Here is a 22,574-nt window from a genome sequence, read left to right as displayed (position 1 = left end):
AAAGTAAGTGTGAAAGGGACAATCAACTCCAGGGGAAAAAATGATTGTCCATCACTCAGGCCAAAAACATGCCAAATCATCTCAAGCAAGTTCCCAAATTACAGTTCAACATCGTCCCTCACTTTCTGCTACCATATGAATCATCAATCATCACTCACAATCACTTGATAATAGGATCACGCTTCAGTGCAATGGTTATCTGTTCCAATCTAAGCATGGTAGTAGGTACACTATCTCCCGTTTGATGCAAGCAACAAACTGGAATTTGGCAGTCTTATACATCAAATGATCGTCTAAGGCAGCCTTTCGAGGTGATAAAATAACAGAAGGATCATAGCAGTGGACCATAAAGGTTAATTCATTTTTTCACTAAGTAAGTTTGTAAAGGACACTCACCTTCAACGAAAAAAGGATCACTCAGGCCCCAAACATTGCAAATCATCTCAAGCAAGTTCCCAAATCACACTTCAACAAAACCCTCCCTCACTGACACAGGCAACACATTGGAATTTGGTATGGGCACTGTTGTAAATTAACGATCTCCTGGGGCAGCACTGCTAGTGCTAAATGATGCAAACAAAAATAAGGATTTGAGGGGGCAGGCATTGCCTCCAATGTCATGAAGGAATTGTGGAGGCTTCTTCATTGATGTTGTATGACGTTTCAACGCACGCTTTTACCACGCTTGCCTTTACAATGCAGGTATTACAACACAAGTCGTTACAACGACTAGCGTTGGGGGGCGTGGAATAGTTTAATTTTCTATTCCAACTCCAGTCCCCGTGGACCTAGTAGGGAAGGTGTTGGATAGAAAATTAAACTATTTCCTATCCAACAGCGCCCTCCAGCGAAAGTCGTTATAACGACCTTCGTTGTAATTCTTGTGTTGTAATGGTAGTGCGTGGTAAAGGTTTTGTTGTAAACGATGTTCCCCCTTCATTGAACACTGGTCTGACCAACTGCAATCCGGCAATATATGTGACAAAAAATTGGTGGGGCTGCATAAATCAGACACAAAAATAATAATGTTGCACTAGCTACTTTTTTTGGTGTAAAGATAGAATTTCAACATAAAATAATTAAAAAGTTCTATGGTGCCACTGGCATACTCAGTCTAAAAAGTAGAGTTCATCCTCAGGTGGTCACCTAGAAGATGGTCAGCTAACATGCTTGATTCTGACCAATCATCCCCCTCTTCCTTCTGCCTGTTTCAGTAATGGTGTAATTGTGTGGTATGGAATGTTGGCTCATTTTGATCATAGTCAATCTCTACCTGTTTTGAGGTGAGAGACTGGTCCTTCTCGCTGTAACAACTGCACCAGCAGGATAAACACAGATTCAGCAGACACATTGGCTACAGGACAAGCCAGATACCCTATTGCCAGTCTGCTGAGCTCTGGCCATTTGCACATCTTCTCATCCCAATACCTAAATCGGTTTTGATCCGCATAGTCTTCTTTTGGATCATCCAAATACTCCTGGAACATCCTGAGGATGGTCAATGGAGCTGCCACTTGCTCAACCTCTTTTGCCATCGCCTCTGCACTGGACTTAAGCTCTGCTGCTTGAGACCAATACAATGGAGAGGTTGGGTCTGGGCCTTCTGCTCCTGTTTTTGCTTTGTTCTGGTTGAGGGTGTTTTTGGCTGCTGTGAGACAAGACAGCCTTCTCTGGAAGTTGAAGTTGACACCCCATAACTACCGGGTGGTATTCTAAGTTCCAGACTTTCTTCTTCCAGGTCTACGGCTTGTTCATCAATCCACCTCTTGTATTTTGAAACACCCCTTTCAGAAAAAGGAATAAAAGTTGGGAGAATGTTTTTGTACCATGGATCAAGTAGTGTGGCACAGATGTACTGTTTGGATGAGATGATTTTATTTTAAAGCCTTCCATTACAAGCCAAGTGAACGAGAAAGCTCTCAAACAAGGCATGCTTTTGTGTTTTAATTCCCACCTGCAGGGGTGAACCTTTCAGCCACCTTCATTACCTGGTCATGTAGCAGATGCAACAAGGGGATAGCTTTGCTAATCTTACTGTATTCTTGCTGACTTCCCATATGAAATCCTCAAAAGGAAGTAGCATCCGTGTCCGGTATTTGACTAGGCCCCATTTGCCCGCATACGTGGTCAAAGCTTTCTCAACTGCATCCCCTCATCTTTGAATGACATAGTCATGGATCTGTTTGCACTGCTCAAAAATATGTTGCAACATGTGATAGGTGGAGTTCCAACATGTTGGTACCTCCTTATCAGGGCTTTAACTGGTGGTCTAGTAGTAGGCTGAATAATTCACAACTGCTTCTGGGATTTAAAAGAATGGCTGAAATGAGTGCAGATTCTTCGGCAGGTGGTCAGTATATTGCTGACCATATCTTCTTTTTTTTAAATAACTTGATTTTATTGGTTTCAAAGCATGCAAACTTACATTTAAGCAGACCCAGAATTGCCCATTTGCGTCCCAACAGAGCCCATCGCTTGTCTCAGGCAACATATCACAAGTTTGCGTAGCCGAAGCTAATTACTAATGTCCATGTGAAAAAAGTGTCCAACATTGGATCATGAGTGTATACCTTTCGTTGATAGGCAGTGCGTACATCTGTTCCATAAACATAACTGCCTGCTACCCTCCCTCTCCCACCCCCCTACCCCAACTCCCCCTGAAACCGGGTTGGCACTGTGCCATGTGAGAATGAAGATGAGGTATTTCCTAAACGGTATCTTTAGACTGTGGAGCGTCAGTAAGTCTGAGTAAGCGGAGGTATTTCGGGCATGTGACTTCGTTGAATTCGAGCGCCAGCAACGAAAGGATGGGGCGCCAGATAGTGTGGAAAGAGGCTGATGAGTGTGTAAGGTTAGCGTTTATTTGTTCCATACCAATAATGTACCACAGTTTGCGTAGCCACCCTGTGTGCATTGGGCGGGTCTGCGTGCCTCATAGAGATAAGATGTGGTGTACTGCTGCGCTATTCGCTAGTCCCATTTGATTCCCTCGTACGGATTTCAATGGGAAGGTGAGTGCGTTTGGTAGCCCTAGAAGAGCATAGGCAGAAAAGCGGGGTATTTCAGTTTCAAAGTGAGTGTCTATGTTATCAATTACTGCCGTCCAGTAACCTGTCACCTCCCTACATTCCCAGAGTATGTGCGTTAGCGTGCCCTCCTCGTCGCAGCCTCTGCAGCAGGTGGGACAAAGATCTGGGTTGATTTTGTGTAGTCGAGATGGGGTCAGGTACCAGTAAAGGGCTACTTTAACCGCTGCTTCCCTGCTTGCTGTGTTCCTGGCAGTATGGTTTGCCCAATAATAGATCTGTTGCCATTCTTTTAGGGAAAGGCTCCTGCCTAATTCTGGCTCCCACTGTCGCTGCCCAGCCGAACGATCTGTGGGTGCCGGTGGGCGCAACAGAAGATATAATTCAGAGATCAATTTGCAGTCTGAGTGCTTAGATAAAAGCCACTTCTCGTAGGCCGTGAGTTGTCTGCTAACCAGGGGGCATGTGTCGGGATGTAGTAACCAATGATGAAGTTGTAAGTATTGGAATCTTTTGGGGTCTTTGGCATCGTACCAATGAGGTAAATCAGTGTAAAGAATGAACCTGTTAAGATCAAATAGGTCTCCTCGGATTTGCAGGCCGAGGCTCCCCATTGTGGGAACGCCCGCGCCTCAAGTCCAACGCCTCAGCAACACCGGCATCCAAGAGAAGGCACTAGAGTGGATCATCTCGTTCCTCGCCGGAAGAACACAGAGAGTTCGCCTCCCCCCGTTTCGATCCGAGGCCACCGAAGTCATCTGCGGCGTCCCGCAAGGATCATCACTGAGCCCCACCCTCTTCAACGTCTACATGAGACCTCTTGCTGCCATCGCACGCCAACACAACCTCAACATCATCTCCTACGCCGACGACACCCAGCTGATCCTCTCCCTCACCAGTGATCCCGACACCGCCAGAACCTGCCTACACGAAGGGATGAAAGACGTCGCCGAGTGGATGAAGAACAGCCGCCTGAAACTGAACTCAGACAAGACGGAAGTCCTCATCCTGGGACCATCGCCCTCCGCCTGGGATGACTCCTGGTGGCCCCCAGCCCTGGGCACCGCTCCCAAGCCAAAAGACCACGCACGCAACCTGGGCTTCATCCTGGACTCCTCCCTCTCGATGACCAGACGAGTCAACGCCGTCTCCTCATCCTGCTTTCACACCCTTCGCATGCTTCGCAAGATCTTCCGATGGATCCCGACCGAAACCAGGAAGACGGTCACCCAGGCCCTCGTCACCAGCCGACTGGACTACGGAAACACCTTCTACGCCGGAACCACAGCCAAGCTACAGAAAAGACTCCAACGCATCCAGAACGCCTCCGCCCGACTCATCCTGGACATCCCCCGACGCAGCCACATCTCCGGCCACCTGAGGGACCTGCACTGGCTCCCCGTCAACAAGAGGATTTCGTTCAGGCTCCTCACCCACGCACACAAGTCTCTCCACAACCTGGGCCCCAAGTACCTCAACCACCTCCTGACCTTCTACATGCCCACCCGCCAGCCCAGGTCTACTCCATTCTACGAGGTAGCGCAGTTGTGTCGCTCTATAGTAGCTCAGTAGGTTTAGAATCCCTAAGCCTCCCTCGTCTGGGGGTCGGTAGGCCAAATCTCTACGTAACCTCAGCCGGTTTCCAGCCCAGATAAAATGTTGTATCTCTTTTTGCAATGAGTGGATATAGCACATGGGGGGTCCTACCGGTATCGTCTGAAATAGGTATAGTTATTTAGACAATATAGAAATTTTGACTGCTGCGACACGTTCCTTACAGTGACAGGGGGTGATTCTTTGGTGAGAAAGTCTTACACCACCTGGTTGATGCAATGTTCCAAATGCAGGAACATGAAAAAGCCTCCGTCTGACATGGTCTTGACTATGTTACTGCCATTTTTCATGGCAACATTTTTTAATTCTGAGACTTCTTGGATGCAGCCATTCATACACCTTGCTGTTAAATTCGCCTAAGATGTTTACAGCTGTATGTGATTTCTTTATGGCAAACATGGCCACTGTAGCATGCCACTGAAAGCTCTTAAAAATTTCTTCATGGCAAGACCTGCAGATATCTTTTGCTTTTCCCTCACAAAAGAGATCTAGTGTGCAGTGATTCACATGAAATCAGTTGCATGGCGACTGGTTCACTTGTCTGTATTCAGGTGGACTGTGGAACAACACTTCAGTGACAAGCTTGTCCAACCAACTGCAGCACATTGTGATGCAGTGCTGTAACAGCAACTCTGGCAAAATAGGTCTGACTTGGTGCCTGCCATTTCAGGAAGATGGCTGCCACAAATTCTAAGAAACCCACTCCTTCCAAAAATGAAAAAGGGAGGAGTACTCATGCTAAAAACAAATCCAGTTTCCCATTGTACAAACGTGCAGTTAAGTGGCTCCACTCGTAGGGCCCCTCCTGCCAAAAACATGTCCGTAATAGTAGCCTGGATTGTCCTCTTTTCAGGGGACACTGACACAGGCATCTTTCGAGAAGTAGATGGTGGTGGTAGATTCAATGTGCATCGTAGTGGAGCAGTCACTGTATGCCGTGGTGTCTCTATCTCACTCTGAGTCTTCTTGTACCATTGTGAAGTTGCTGAAATGGGTGATTCAGTTGGCGCACTGCAGGGGACAGGGTGGCTTTGCGGAAGGATGTCACCCTATTCTTCTTCATCATCACATCCCGCCATGATTAGACTTGTAGCTGATGTTCCATGGCTCTCCTCACCGTCACAACCACTTTCAGCAATGTTTTTAAGGTGACTCCCCAACCAGATTGTGTGGTTTTTTTTCATATGGGTTTCCACTACCATAATGTGAACCAGGATTACCTCTATGAACATGCGTGTTGCAAATGCTGAATACTGCAATGTGCTCCCCCTGTGTGTTAACTGTAAGAAAATCACAACCTTTGAAGAAGTTCATTTTTTACTGTGCAATGTCTGAAGAACTGGAGGTAGGTGGAGGTGTCATTGATTGCCTCTCTGCAGTGAATACTTTTCCTGAGTAGGTAGAGATAGGTGCAGGTCTCAGCTGGGGCTTTGCAACTATGGGAGCTGGTGTGCTTCCTGTGCCACATCTCTCGGAGCAGGTTGAACAGCAATGTCGGACTCCTCTGTATCACCTTCCATAATGGCTGCTTCATCATCGTCATCCTCCTAATCATCCCCTTACATAATTAAAAGGCTTCCAGGAACTTTTTTTCCCTTGCCTCTCCTGTTGACTTCTAGACTCTGTCGGTGTCCACTCCATGTCCCTATCATCATCATCAGACGTGATGCTTGAAGAAGATGGTGGAGAAGAACCCTTTTCCTTGGTAGAGACCTGGGATCCAATTATTCTAAAAGAGAATTTTCTTGCTCAGAAGGAAGCTCAACCTCCTGCTCTGCTCCAACACCAGTAAAAGTGTACTATTGCTGACTGCGGCTGTTGTCCACGTTTCTCTGTTTCTTGAAATGATTGGGTACTACTTTTTGTGAAAGGGACAAATCTAATCCAGTGTCATTGCTCATCGGCCTCACCATAATTGCAGTGGCCACCTCACTGACAGACATGGTTTTGGGCTTAGGCTGGGGTGCTGCTATATATGCCAGAGTGCTACTCTCAGCTTGCCGGTGCGGCAGGCACACGACGTGGTTGTCCTAAAAAGATCTGGGGCTACATGCAACTAGTCGGAGAATGTTTCTTCTCACTGACCACTTTGATGGAAGCATCTTTCTTTGGGCCATCTTAAAGCTCTCAGTTTGGCATTTGCACTAAGCTGCACTAGGGGAAAAGATATGAGGACTGACATATGAAAGCACAGGCCTTCTGCTTGGCAGTACTGCAGGTGATGTCTCTTCTCTTGGACAGCTAAACCAAACAAGCAAGAAAAACATTTAGGGGCCGATTACGATGTTGTTCAGAAACTGTTCCAAATGAATCAGTCTCATAATCGTTTCCGAACGGATCGGGTCCTGCGAGTCCAAAAGACCAATTACAATGCTTCCCAACATCGTTCGTTCGGACTTGCATTGACTCAAATGGGAGCCTGTGATCTGAATGAGAACACAGGATCCTATTGAAAAAAGGAGTGGTTGGGGAAGACCTTGCACCCATGGTGCCTGCCATATTGTGAATTTTTGGGAAGTGGGGTACCTTGTTTACCCAGGGGCCACAATCAGGCACCTTCAGGTGAAGGGGGGCCCGCAACAGGCCCCCAAAGACAGATTCCGACAGCTGTTGCATGTCGGCAGACCGAATCGGAACGGCTGTCTGAATCGGTCATCAGAATCACTTGTTCAGAAACCATGTCGGTAGACCTGTTCAATTCGGCTCCAAAAGACTCGGGCTGTCTGAATGCCTTTTGGAACCAATTCGGACTGCCCAAACAGTTTCTGGGCATTGTAATCAGTCACTGGGTTATGTGTATGATACGTTCAGAAACAAGGGTTCAGAATCGGACTCTGCAATACCGAATACTATTCGGAGCCTTTCTGAACGACATCGTTATCAGCCCCTTAGTGTGAAATGTCATGTGGTATTGTTTGCAGTTTAAATTAGTACAGACAAAGGCAATATTAGTTTGGTTGTTTACTTAAGTAATAAATAAAAGTCAACTTTAAAGTCAAACCAACCCACCATACCATAACATATCATTCCTCATCAGAATAACACACATAATATACTGAATGATAAAGCTCTTTCCTTTATGTTCACCATGTGACCTAAAGGAGACACATGTGGCACTCAGGGAACTGCTTGGGTACATGGAAAACTAATCTTTTAATAAAATGGCGGTTAGTGTGCACCTATGGTAGGTAATGTGGTCATTGGGTTAATGGAATAATCATCATTACACAAATGCATGAAGCTGATGTGTCTAAATGTGCACAGCACCTGGGTGTGCACTGGGAAAGGGAATTATATATCTAAAAAACTGAACGCGCTGTGGGCCTATGGTGGATGGATGGGTGATGGATCGGCTGGAAAAAAATGGGCTAAAAAAAATCAAATTACATTTTTTTCAAAAGTTACATTTAAAAAATCTAAATTAACAAAAAAATCAAAATTGAAAACATAATTGAAAAAATGAGAAATAAAAAAATCTAAATTAAATTAAATGTGAAAAAGATAGGATTTTAATAAAAAATCTGCAACACCATTCACGAACTTCATTGTGCCCCCTGACTTAGATTCCAAGGACTACATCTTCCTCAGTGACCCTAATTTCTACATTGACGCCCTAATGATAAAAACACTCCACACCTCCTTGGCAGTATGAGCAGCCTCACATTGAACCAGATCATCCACGACCCTACACACACTGCGGGGGACACACTGGACCCAATGTTCACCTAAAATCTGATAAATCAGCTGGGTGAATGTTCTCAACACCTCCAACTCTGCCACTGCCACCAAACTCAAACAGAGAGTGAAAAACTTAAATGCCTGGATCACCAGTTGCACAGACAGCATAGTCCCCATCAAGAGCAACACCCAGAGAAAATACTCTAAAAAGGCCAGCTGGTACACCCAGGAACTCAGAACAGCAAAACAAGGCAGCAAACTGTTGGAGAGGAGATGGTGCACTAGCAAGGGCACCTCCGACAGGGCAGCCTTCAAGGTCTCCCTCAACCTCTACCACCGCCTGCTGTGGGCAACAAAGAAGACACCCATTGTTGCCCACATCAAAACCATTTCCAACAACACTAAGGAACTTTTCAACATCTTTAAGGAATTCTCCAACCCGGCTGCTAGTGAAAAAACATCAAACCCTCACAGGAGCTGTGCAACAACCTCGCCCACTTCTTCCATGACAAGATCGCAACCATACACAGAAACTTTGAACCCCAACCCACACCTACGGAATTCCTCAACAAACATGCCACCAAAGTGGTTGACACGAACCACATGCTGACCACTTGGAACATCCTCTACACCCAGGACACCGCCCCCACCATGAAATCCATCCAGTCTGGGGCTCCCACAGACCTATGCCCACACCACATCTTCAACCTCAGAAAGCAAAAGATTGGCGAGGTATTCACCACCCTACTCAACATATTTATAACCACTGCGACATTTCCCGACACATAGAAACACGCTGGAGTCAGACCACTACTCAAAAAACCCTCCGCCGAGCCTAACAAACTTAATAACTACCAGTCAGTCACCCTGCTTCCATTCCCAGCGACGCTACTGGAAAAGATCATCAACTATCAACTCATGACAGACCTGGAGCAGAACCAGCTACTCAATGCCTCCCAAGCCGGCTTCCTCAGCAGTCTCAGTACTAGACCCACTCTGATCGAAGCCACTGATGACATAGAAACCCTCCTTGACTGAGGAGAAACAGCATCTTTGATGCTCCTTGACCTATCGGCAGCCTTCAACACCGTACCCCATCACACACTGATTGAAAGGCACCACCACATCCACATCCAAGGGGACATGCTCAGATGGATCACCTCCTTCCTCACTGGAAGAGGATCCATATTTCAGCTTTCACCTCTGAACCTAAGGAGATCAACTGTGGTGTCCCCCAGGGCTCATTCCTCAGCCTCATGCTCTTCAACACATGCATGACCCTGCTGGCCAACATTGTCAGATCCCACAGTTTCAGCATAATTTCCTACGCAGACCTAACTCATCCTCTCACTCGCTGACGACCCCACAACCACCAGAACTAACTTCCACAGATGCATGACAAACATCAACGACTGGCTGAAGAACAACTGCCTGCAGCTGAACAGAGACAAGACGGAAGTACTGTTCTTTGGCAACAGAAGCAACAAATGGAACAACTCCTGGTGGCCCACTCCCTCAACCATGCCAGAAACTTGGAATTATCATTGACAACAAGCTCAACATGAAATCACAGATCAATGCCATCTCCTCTGCCTACCTCCTCGCTCAGAGCATGCTACATAAGATTTTCAACTTTGAATCCCTTTCATTTGCCCATACTCCTCACACCTACCAAAGCAGGAGTGGAGGACACTCCTTCCCCCCAATTGCAGCACAGGTCTGGAACAGCGTCCCCGCGCACCTTCAGTCCATCCCTTCACTTCCAAAATTCTGAATGGCCCTCAAGACCTGGACGTTCGAAAAAACCAGCGGCCTGCAAGCCCATGGCTACCATATCGGGTGATTAGCTGTGATTTATTAATCCTGATTGATTGATTGAGATTAAAAAAGGAGGAATTACTTTCTCTCAAGGTTCCAAAAGTAGGGGTCTTAGAACAATAAATCTGCATTCATCTAAAGTTTTACCCAAAGCATCAACTGAGCCCACGGAATCAACATCATATCATATCCTATGCTGAGGGTGTGCAGCCCTTCTAGCCCTTCCCCTAATACACCCATGCAACACTTTCCCATTGTAACAGAGAGTATATTTAAAGTAGACCACATTTCCACTTATCAGAAGTGGGGTCAGTTGTTTTTGCACCAAGCTCACACTCTCCCTCTCCGACAAGATGCCAAACACCTCGATTCATTTCTCCTCCTGCATGAATGAAGTTGCCAGATAGATCAAAATCAACTGCCTCGAGCTCAACACAGACAAGACAGAAGTAGTTATCGTCTGCAAAGAAACCTTGCCCAGGGAGTCCACCTGGTGGCCTACCGAGCTCAAACCAATACCCCTCTTGGCAACCTGCTCAAAGATCCTCCTAATATTAGTCAAAAACCAACTCAGCAGGGCCGGTCAAAGGGAATGCAGTCTCCTGCTTCCACACACTCAAGGTGCTCAAGAAGATGTTCGAATGGCTCCCCATCAACACTCGCTGGACCGTCACCCAAGCTCTCAACACCAGCAAGCTTGACTTCGGCAAAGAATTATATGCAACAATTAACACTCAACTAACCAGAAGACTTCAGACCATATAAAACTCAGCAGCCAGGCTCATCCCTCACCTCCTACCCAGCAATCACATTACCCTGCACCTCAACTAGCTCCACTGGCTCCCAATCCACAAATGATTACTCTTCAAGCTTCTCACGTACACATACAAATCCAAAGCCTTACACACCATTGGCCCCATGTACCTGAACAACCGCATGTACTGCCACAAACCTGCCAGACACCTCTGCTCAGCAATACTCTTATTCGCACACACCCACTGCATACGCAGAACCAGATCCGGTGGTCATGCCTCACTTCTAAAGCCTGGAACAATTCACCCCTGCACATTAGAGCTTCCTCCTCAGTTCTTGAATTCCACAAGAAACTGCGGCCCTGGCTCTTCACCTAGCCCCGACCATGACTCAGACCATACAGCTCTTGCTTTAGTTCCAAGATACCCGCCCAGGTAAGTTGTGCGGTATACAAATACACATAGCATAACAACATACAGAAAACAGTAAACGTTTCATTGAGAATAGCTGACAACCACAATAGCACCAGGAGATTTTGTTAGTCTGAAATTTAACTGTGGACCAAAGTGAGGCTGGTCAATTCAATTCAATCCTTTTCAATTATTGCCTTCAGCCAGTGTAGAGATTTTGTAAAGTTAGTGACTCTGTCCCATATACCCAAACTAAAGATTGGTGAATGGCAGGATTAGGGACACAATGGAAACAGAGTAGCTAGAAGTTTGAATGACCTCCAAGTGGGGCATTTTCATAATACAGTTTGAAGTAAAAAATGACCCAACAATAGGATGGAGGCAATCCTGTGTCCAATGACCTCTTCAAATTTGACGTCGTTTGAAACAGCAGTCCTAGACCACACTAGCAATATGAGCACAGAGACATACATGACAACGAATTGTTGAAGAGCAGAGATATGTTGGTCATAATGAAATCACAATCAAACAACAGGGAGAGAGAGAGGGGTAAATAGAACTCGTACACCTTCCCAAACAATAACTACTATAATAAACAAGAACTAGTCTGCTACCTATTCAGCTATAGTTAGAGGGATGGTTCTCATAATCCTTAGACCCAGAATGCCTTGGAAACCACAGGGTGTTTTTTAAGAACCCTCACTCACCAACCTAGTTGGTGACATGCTTCATTATTGGGTTCCCATCCCGGTAGACGAATGCCTCCAGAGTGTGCTACGATGCCTAATTACAGCGGATCTGGTTTTTGTTGTGATTGTGACAGTGTGTGTGTAATGGTGAATAAAACATGGGATTCTCAGTTGGTGAATTCACTAAACCCCAAACTAATTTTTATCAAAATATGTGCACTTCTCTACATAGAAAGGGCTATATTGGTAGTGCTCATGAGACATAGAGCATATTGGAACCACAAATAAGGGCTTCTACATCTGGGCTCATCTGGAAAGAGAAGGACAATTCAGCCAAATCCAAGAAGCGAGAATGTCGAAGATGTACAGAGTGGTGGGGTAGAGAGGAGTATTTCATAGAAATGTGAGGTAGAAAAGGTGGCCTAGAGAGAATTCATGTATAGAGGGAGGACGTGTAAGAAGTTGTGGAGCTAGACTGAGAGAGGGTTGAAGCAGAAAATGAAAAGTGAGGTTTAGTAAGGAAAGAGATGTGAGACAGAAAAAGGAGGTTACTCAGAAGTGGTCAGTGAGAGGGATCGATATGGAACAGAAGGGATTTAGTTGTTGGCAAAGTAGAAAGAGATAAAGTACATTATAGAGAGGTGAAATAGAGAAAGAGTGAGGGGAAATGAGAGGGGAGTGGCAGAGAGAAAGACAAAGCAGACAGATAGAGATGAGATGAAGAGTATGTTAAAGTGAAATACACAGAGATGTGGAGATAGGGGATGTCAGGTAGAGAAAGAGACGATAGAGCTATAAACAAAAGAGTAGAGAGTGAGAGAGAGGTGGATATAAAGGTAAAGGGTTTTGAAGGAGGCATAGCTGGAGAAAGACAGAGTGAACGGTATGGAAACGGGAAGAGAGGCCTTTAACAGAAAGCGAGGGGGGTACTTCACGAAGGGCCAAGCGGAAGGTGGGTTCCTGAGGCAATTGCCAACTTTGTCCACACCTTAGAAACAGGGGCAGAGCCACAAGTGAAGGTGAGAAATACATGGAGGATGATGTCCGTGTGTGAAGCCACTGGGCTTACAAGTTTTGTCTTTCAGGCAGCATGCCTCAAGTCTATATGAGGGGAGGGACAAAGAGAAGGTTAGCCACCATGAAGGTTTTTTCAAGTAATACATAAAATAAAGAAGTGAAAACTATAGCCATTTTAGAATATAGGCAGTGGATGAACAGATTCATCTGCTAACAACATGTAACTAGTCATTAGTGACCATATCATTGAACGTGCCTATTCCTACCTTATTGTGTAGATTGATTTGTGGGTCTGAACGTTTATTCCACACTAGGGTGAAGAACAGCTACCACCAAACACATTTCTCACAGCCCACAAGAGAGTCTCTATTGAGTAACGCTTTGCTCACCTGATCTCAGGAATGAGATGAAAAACTGTTTTTGAAATACCTACCAAACAAAAATATGATCTACCGGTACATTGGTTAACTTGCTCAGTTGTCCATTGTTGCTGTATTCATCTTGAAAGCCAGGTGTACTGTGATCCTACTGGGAGGAGCAGGTGACAGACGTATATGGAAACTTATCTCACAGCCACACAGCACTCGTCCCACCGCTAACCGCTGTGTTTGCAAGCTACAAACAGCGAGCCAACATAACGCGCAAATAACGCGCACAAACTCAAGAAAGGATTTTTGTTAAATAAACACGCCGGGACCCGTTTCCATGTATCCTCTGCACAGCATAATTGGAGGCAGGACGATTTCTCTTCTTATAAAAATGAACTAGTTTCGGCTGGAAAGGCTAATATTCGCACATTAGTAGTCTTTGCAAGCAATCACTAAACGGCTTCTCTCACGTGGAGTACTTTTTGGGCCCGAAGACATATTGTGAACGTAGCCTAACACCGCAGTCATACTTTTAAATATTATGACACCGCGAGCACGTGGCCGCTCTCCAACCTGTCATGTTTTTCAAATTAAGCCGTGTCTTTTTACGTGAAGACGTGTTGCTTATAAGCCTTCGTGATGGGTAGGCGTGCCAACAATTATTCACTCACACTGACACAAACTCACTGTAACAATGCGGACATGTTTATTCAATTGTCAAGCAGACACATGATACATCCCTTCACTGCTTTTAGTGACAAGTTGCTGCACGTTGATGTCACTATTATTTCACGCTTTCTTTCTTGTTGCTCAGACAGGTTTATTTCCCCACTGTCAGGATGCGCACAGAACCCATACATTCTAACCGTGCTCAACAGCAATGAAGGTCTTGCTGCTAAGAGGACGTGCGATGGCTATTATAGCGGTTTATATTGGGATCGATTTAAGCCGAGGTCATGTCATGTCAGTCATGCTGCCCTGTTATGGATTCTGAGGGGGACGCTGGAACCTGGCTGGGTGCGGGAGGTGCTGCAAGCCTCGCAGAAAAAACATGTAGGAAGTCAAATGCAGAAGAATCAATAGATAGGCCTTTCAGTTTTGCTTTTATCTTGTACTTTTCTGTTATTTTTCTGCAAACAGAGGGAATTTTGCAACCAAGTGACAATCCTCTCTGGGTACAAAGAGTGTGAACGAAAAGCCTGCATGTACATGCAGCATGATGGCCTGTAGGTTGTTACTGTGATATTATATAATCAATACTTTGGGGCAGATTTATGATGACTGGCGCATCCCTGGGGATGCGCCAGTCATCCTGCGCCGCTGCTCCACCACCCATGGTGCGCCGCATTTATAATGCGGCGCACCATGGGGAAAAAACGCACAGATGCGTGACGCATCTGTGCCGTAAAGGTGGCGCATTGCTGGAGCTGCGTCGCAAGTGCGACGCAGCTCCAGCAAGGCTCGGGGGGTGCCCCATCTCCACAATGCTGCGTCAAGACCTACGCCTGCTTCAAGCAGGCGCAGGGTTTTGACGCAGCATTGTCCTGAATGTGACTGAGTGAAATCTCATAGATTTCACTCAGCCACTTTTAGGAGGCGTTCCTGCGCAGGAACGCCTCATTAAGGCGCAGGGCTTTACAACGTGACGCATCTCCTAGATGCGTCACGTTGTAAATAGGGCGCACTGTTTGCGCCACCGTTGCGTCAAATAAAGTGACGCACCGGCGGCGCAAGGCCGTCATAAATCTGCCCCTTTGTGTTTATGAACTGGCTTTACAGCGCAGCTATCGCCAGACAATTATGTGATCATCACTAGAGGGAGGCTTTGTCTCCGAACCACATGCGGGTAGGCAGGAGTCCATGTTTTGAATTGAGCTTCCACAAAAAATTGCTTGTCCTCCAGGCAGCTGTGACCGTTTTGTTTATTTATCCAGGTGCCTAAGCATTAACTTATGAGGTCACAACCATGACATTGGAATGCTATTAAAACATTTTAGACGGCTAGATAATTTGCGTTGTTTTTCTGTGGTAGCAGCACAGATGGGACGAGGGAAGTCATTAACCTACATGGGTTTATAAGTCTGGGTTGACAGTGCAACAACTGACATTTTAACCTACACCAACATTATTCTACAGTTCTTTGCTTCCACAGAAATACATATCTATTCCCATGCTGTTTACTTGTAATGTTTCACATTACCACACAACATTCCTTTCAAGCCAGACCTATTGTCATTGCCAAAGTGTATGGCATCATGCATAATCACTGGTGAAGGACTATTGTGCTACACAATGTATTGGAATATCTAAACCAAATAAGGGAGACACACACTTCAATATTTTCAAAGAACTACATATAAGTAAAAGACTGGAGATACCTGTGTTTATAGCAGTTCTATTATATGCAATACATGCTTTGCCCTTGCTTTTAATTCAATTTAAAGCGTGCAGTGTTAAAATAACTTGAACTTTCAGGGTGGAGAGGAAGTTTCTAGGAAATGAATGCTAAAAAAGGTCAAGTAACCTCTGTTTTGGTGGACACACAGTACGAGTCATTGAAAACCCTGATCTATTTAAGGGTACTTCATGACAGCAACAGGCAAGTGTGCACCCTGAATACTGAAGACAGAATATCGTGGCATTAAAATATCAAGGACAAAATGTGGAAGTTAAATATTGAAAGGGAAGTATAAACTTTCTATACCTGATATGGTCCTTGAATATATGTATACCTATGGGGTATGCAGGTGTGGTATTAGGTATTATAGGTACTTACCTTTTTTTTTCTGTTTAGGAATTTTTTATTGGTTTAAAGAAAGTACAATACAAAGATAATATAATAGTACATTAGAACCAAGAGATAGTCATGTGATGCATGTAAAAAGCAATAAAATAACGGTTCATTGGTAAAGGAAGAAATGAGAAGATAAAGAGATAGGAGAGATAGAGAAAGAAGAAGAAAAGAAGGGGGAAAGAGAGGAGAAGAAAGAAGAAAGGGTAAGAGAGAAGAAGGAAGGAAGAGAAAATAGAAGATAGAGATGTCCAGAGATCAGAGAGGAGGGGGTGATGAAAGATAGTTGGAGAAGGGGAGCCAAAGAAGATCCGATTTAACTTTAGAGAAGACAGAAATGGAGGAAGCAATAGAGATCCTATGTTCATCACAAACAAAGTTCCACCAAGTAAGAACTGACAATTTGGAATTATCCTTCCAACAAGATAGAATTACCTTAAACGCAAGAGCAATAAAAAGATCCAATAATCTAACACTTGAAGGAGCAATATCAATATCTACTAAAGCAGATCCTAAAAAAAATTCAAAAACGATAAGGGAATAGAGCAATGAAATATACGCATGCAGATAACCCAAACAGAGTTCCAAAAAGCTAAAACAGAGGGACATTCATATAATAGATGTTTAAGTGTACCAGGGAATGAAGAGCATGACCAACAGAGAGTATTAGAAGAAGGAAAAAACTTGCCAATACTAAGAGGGGTGAGAATGGATCTATGATAAATAAAATATAATGATTGAGTAATGCGGGCTGCTCGGATGTGAGGGCGATCTGGCTGCGACATCTGTCACCCCATTGATCACTAGGGTTGATTCGGCTGATCTGGCTGGCTAGGCGGGTGTCCCCTTCCTCCCTCACCGCTCCATGTGCGTCCCTCCCGAAGCTGTGCGCTCGGTCGCAGAGGACGGCTCTTTCCCGATAGAAGAACCGGTCTCCGGTCTGTCTCCTGGGTATACGAGTAGCTGCGCTCCCCTGCTAGAACCTCCAAACAAGTTTCAAGGTCCATTTGAGTAATGTGGGCTGCAATAGATGTCTTAAACAACTTGTTCCATACACAATTCCATTCATTAACAGATAGAGATACTGACAAGTCAGATTCCCAAGCGAGCTCAGTTGCTGATTTAGACCGTTCCAAAACATTTGAAGATAGCAATTTATAGACAAGAGCAGCTTTAGGCTGACGTAAGGAAAATAAAGGATAAAGGGAGGAGGAAGGAGAGAATGAAGGTAGAGTATCAGAGGAAGGAAAGGTTGATAAGTACGAAGATATAGCATTAGTAATAATCCTATATTCCTTGAGAAATGACATGGGTCTATTATACAAAACTTGCATTTCAGAAAAAGAAATAATGGCATTATTGGCAAAGAACTGATGTACAAAGATAATATCCTTTTCTTTCCAGTATTTGTAATAGAAAGATCTGCCCTTATATTTGAGAAATTTGTTATACCATACACAGGATGACAAAAAACATTGGAGTGAAGACAAATCTTTGGCAAATAAATCATGCAGTAGAGTTTGAGAATATTTTAAAACTGTATGTTTAGTTAAAAACGAGCAGTTGGACATAAAAACAGTATGTTGGAATGAAAAACCTTGTAACAATGATCTTTCGAAGGTTATCCATGTAGGGATCGGGGATTCTTGAAAGTCAAATGCTAAAGAAAAGGATTGCTTAATGAGGAATGCGGTGTGATAAAGCTTGAAATGAGGAAAGCGAACCCCACCTTCCAATTTAGGGCGTATAAGTTTATGTAAAGCAATAAGAGGGTGCTTGTTGTTCCACAGGAATTTAGAGCAAATGGAGTTTAAACGAGTAAAATAGAAATTTTGAATTTTCATGGGGAGCATAGATACAGTATATAGTATGTGAGGCGTAATCATCATTTTGATGGTATCAAGTCTACCCCACCAAGATAAAAATAAAGGGGACCAACTTTGAAGGAGGGATTGAATTTTCTGAGTAAGGGACGCGAATGTGGTTTTAAGGGTATCATTAAGGGATGAGGAGAACCAAATACCCAGGTATTTAATTTTGGATGGACACCAAGCAAAGTCAGAGGAGGAAAACATGTATTGGTAACAAGTTGAAGTTAAAGGCAGTACTTCAGTTTTAGATACATTGAGTTTATACCCAGAAACTGAGGAGTAAAGGAGGACTTCGTCCATAAAAGGGGGAAGAGACGTAACAGGATTAGACATGTAGACTAAAATATCATCAGCATAGGCAGACAATTTAGTCTCAAAAGAGGAAAGTTTAAAACCAGTGATTTGGGGATTAGAACGAATTCGGTCAAGAAAGGGTTCAAGGCAAAGTATGAACAGTAACGGGGATAAGGGACATCCTTGTCTCGTCCCTCTACCTAAGGGAAAGAATCTAGAAAAGTGATTATTGACAAAAATACTGGCACGGGGAGCTGACTATAGAAGTTTAACTAAGGAAATAAAAGAGGGGCCAAAACCAAACCACTGCAAGGTGCGAAACATAAATTGCCAGTTAATGCGGTCAAAAGCTTTCTCCGCATCCAAGGATAAGGGAGCTAGAGGGGCTTTGAAATGTTTACTATGGGAAATGACATTAGCGAACATACGGGCATTGTCAGCCGCAAGTCTGCCTTTAACAAAACCAACTTGGTCCGTTTTAATTAAAAGTGGGATGAGAGAATCAAGACGGGATGCGAGGATTTTGGCAAAAATTTTACAGTCATAATTGATCAAGGAAATAGGGCGATAATTTTTAGACTGGGAATGATCTTGGTCAGGTTTGGGAATAATGACAATGAGTGCATCCAAGAAAGATCCTGAGGCCTTAGCTTCAGCAATGAAGGAATTAAACAGTTGTAGTACTTTAGGTACAAAAATAGCATGGAGGGCAGAGTAAAACTCAATTGGCAATCCATCAGGGCCAGGAGCTTTTGATTTTTTTAGGGAATTGATGGCCAGAAATATCTCTTGAGAAGTAATATCCTGTTCTAATTGCTCAAATTCATCAGGGAGTGAAGGAGGAGGGGGGAGATTCTCAAAAAACGAGGATAAATTTTGTTCAGTGGGATGAGTATCATCAGTATAAAGATTGTGATAGTAGGTGTGAAAAACATCTGCAATATCATCGTCAGAGGTAACTAATGAATTTGTAGAGTCATTCAGGATAGGGCCCACAGTTTTACGCTCAGATTTGATTTTTAGATAATTTGCCAACATTTTACCAGCCTTATTCTGACCTCCATGGAACTTAGATTTAATTTTTAATAAAGTGTTACATGCTTCAGTTGTAGCTATTTTATTCAGTTCAGATTTTGCTTTAACAAGATTGTGGAGGGCATTAGAATCTTTGGAGGAAAAGTACAGATGTTCCAGTTTCTTAATGGAAGTGAGTTGTTCCGAGTATTTAGATAAATTAAGTTTCTTCTTTTTAGCGACATACAAGATTGTAAAAGCTCTCAGGGCAGCTTTGAAAGCATCCCAGTTATTCGGAACGGATGTGTCCGTAGGAACATTAAAAGTAAAAAATTCAGCTATAAAATTCTGAACCTCCTTCATAAAAACAACATCTGACAAAAGGAAGGTGTTGAATTTCCAACGACTGAATCTAGAAGAGGTACAGGTAAGATCAAGGGTTGCAAAAACAGGAGCATGGTCCGAAATAAAAATAGAACCTATTTCAGATTTATGTAATGTGGGGAGGAGAGATTTACTAACTAGAATATAATCAATTCTAGATCTGGTATGATGTACATTTGAATAAAACGTGTATTCCAAGGTGTCAGGATTACAAGTTTTCCATACATCGTATAGGGGACGGGAGGAGATGGCAGATTGGAAACATTTGTGGGTTTTGTCAGGTTGAAATTTAGTGGAGGAGAGTCTATCAGAGAAGGGATCCAACCATTGGTTAAAATCACCAGAAATAACAATATTGGGACAATCAATAGAGGAAATAAGAATTTTAACCTTATTCCAAAAGTCAGGAGAAGGGCGGGTAGGACCATAGATATTCAGAAAAACCAGTGTCTTATGTTGGATAACAACTGTAGCCATAACCCAACGGCCTTCAGTATCAGCCTTGGAGGAGAGAATTTGGGCACATAAACCTTTGTGAAATAAAATTGCAACACCTCCCTTGTTATTAACAGCAGGAGAATAAACCACTTGACCCACCCATTGTCTCTTGAGCTTAGAGGATTCCGAATCCGTGCAGTGGGTCTCTTGAAGAAAGGCAACCTGTGAATTAAGCTTGGATAAATGGGACAATACCTTTTGACGCTTGACAGGATGACCCAGACCACGAACGTTCCACGTGACAAGATTACACATGAAGGGAGGTGAGGAAGGGGGCGAACAGCCGGGTTGAACACATTGCAGGAGAATAACTAAAAGAAAAGAGAGAAGCAAAACAAACATTAGATATATAAAAAATATGCAGGAAAAGTACATTAATGAAGAGAAATATGCCAAAAAGTACCAGAGACGAACTAACAAGGAACGAATAAGAAAAATCAAGGAATGGTACAGTCAAAAAAGAAAGAGAAGGGAAAGAGATGTCAGACAAAAATACCGAATGGCAGAACAAGAAAAAGAGGACTAGAAGGAGGAAAGAAAAGAGAAACGAGAGGAAAGAGGAAGAAGTAGACAGATCAAGGCAAGAACACCAGATCTGAGGAGATCGAAAACAACGAAACATCTGGAGCGAGGAAACGCCAAAGGAGAGGCGGACCCCCCCAGAACGTCAGGAGAGAAGAAGAGAATGACCAAGGGCAACACAACATAGAGAAGGAAAACATGCTGAGGCAAGAGACATTAGAAGAATTCAGCAGAGAGCTGGCAGCAAAAGAGAAACAAAGGATGCCTAAGGGAGGCATCAGGTGGTAACGTCCATATTAGGTGAAGAGGCAGCTTGCAGGTACTCGTGCAGCTTCTGAGGATCATCGAATGTGCGGGTACGACCATTATGGGTAATTTTGCAAAGGCAAGGATGTAGAATTCCATATTGAATATTTAACTGTCTCATCTGAGGACGGAGATTCAGAAATTCCTTGCGGCGGGCATTGGTGGCATTAGACAAGTCTTGAGAGATAAAGATGTTATGGCCCGACCACACAAGGCGATGTTTGATCCTGGCAGCTTTGAGAACAGTCATTAATTCAGTAAACTCGAGGAAGAGGAGTATGATACCCCGAGGCTTTGAGGCATTAGATGTTGGGCGACCAAGACGGTGAGCTCTTTGGATATTTAGTGGATGAGCAGTAGGTTGGAGGTCGAGCAGCTCATGCAGGAGACGACGAATGAAAGACACCATGTCAGACCCCTCAAGATTCTCCGGAACTCCGTAAATACGTAGGTTGTTCCTACGATTGCGATTTTCAAGGTCCTCCGTGTGTAGCTTGAGCTGCTGGATTTCCTTTTCCAGGAGGGGTATCTTTGTGGAGACATCTTGAATATCACTAACACGCTGTTCCAGATTTAAGACCTTGCCTTCCATTACAACCCACCTCTCTTCAATCTGCTTGAGTTTCTCATTGGTGGCAGACATAAAGGGTTGGAGACCTCGAACCTCCTCTAAGATGGAATCCAGGATAGGATTCGGAGATGTGTGAATCGGAGAGGGGGGGTCATTTTTGAGGCGCTTGGGCGTGGTTCCTGTGTTCGACGACTTCAAGCCGCCTGTGACATGCGTCATTATTCCAATGCAGAAGCACACCGATAACACAAAAGAAAAATGAGTGAAAAGGAGGATTATGGTGAAAAGGCAGCACTCAAAAGTCACCAAGCGCAAAGAAAATCCTCAACAAGGAGGAATAAAAATGACACCACGGAAAAACGTAGCGAAATATCGTAGGGTAGACAAGCTTCTCAAATGAGCAAGATGAGGGAAGCCACAATAGGAGATATATAGAGTATTTCAGCACAGCGTTCATGAGAGGTTGTATGGGTAAAAGGAAGCATCAAAGCACCTCATCACAGCAGTAAAGCAAGTAGGAATTCAGGACACCCCTGTGACACAATTAGGGAAATGGCGGTCGACCCTTATTCAGGTATGAAAAAATTCACGTGAAGAAAAGGTATTCACCGAAGGAGGAACCTGTGGTGAGAATACGCCATACCTTGTGAGGGGAAGCAGTGAGGAGGAGCATGGAGAAAGAACCATTCTGCAGAGAGCCTGAGGCGACGGTAAAGCCTTGACGAGAGACGCGGGCTCCGCAACTCAAAATGGCGGCCGCCCACGTCCCGATGTCGTTGTGGGAAGAGAGGCTCAGAAGACTGCAGAAACGGCGGTCGGAGCCTCAGAACTGCAATAAATCGCCGCCGTACATGTTCCGCCGAATAAAGATGCGGCATTTCGGCCTCAAACAAGAGAAAGCAGGGTCAGAAAGACATTTGAAGTCCGTCGCTCTCCGGAGCCTACGGGAG

The sequence above is a fragment of the Lissotriton helveticus genome, chromosome 1_1 (assembly GCF_964261635.1).
Source record: "Lissotriton helveticus chromosome 1_1, aLisHel1.1, whole genome shotgun sequence".
Classification (NCBI taxonomy): domain Eukaryota; kingdom Metazoa; phylum Chordata; class Amphibia; order Caudata; family Salamandridae; genus Lissotriton; species Lissotriton helveticus.
Note: the sequence above shows the minus strand (reverse complement) of the source record.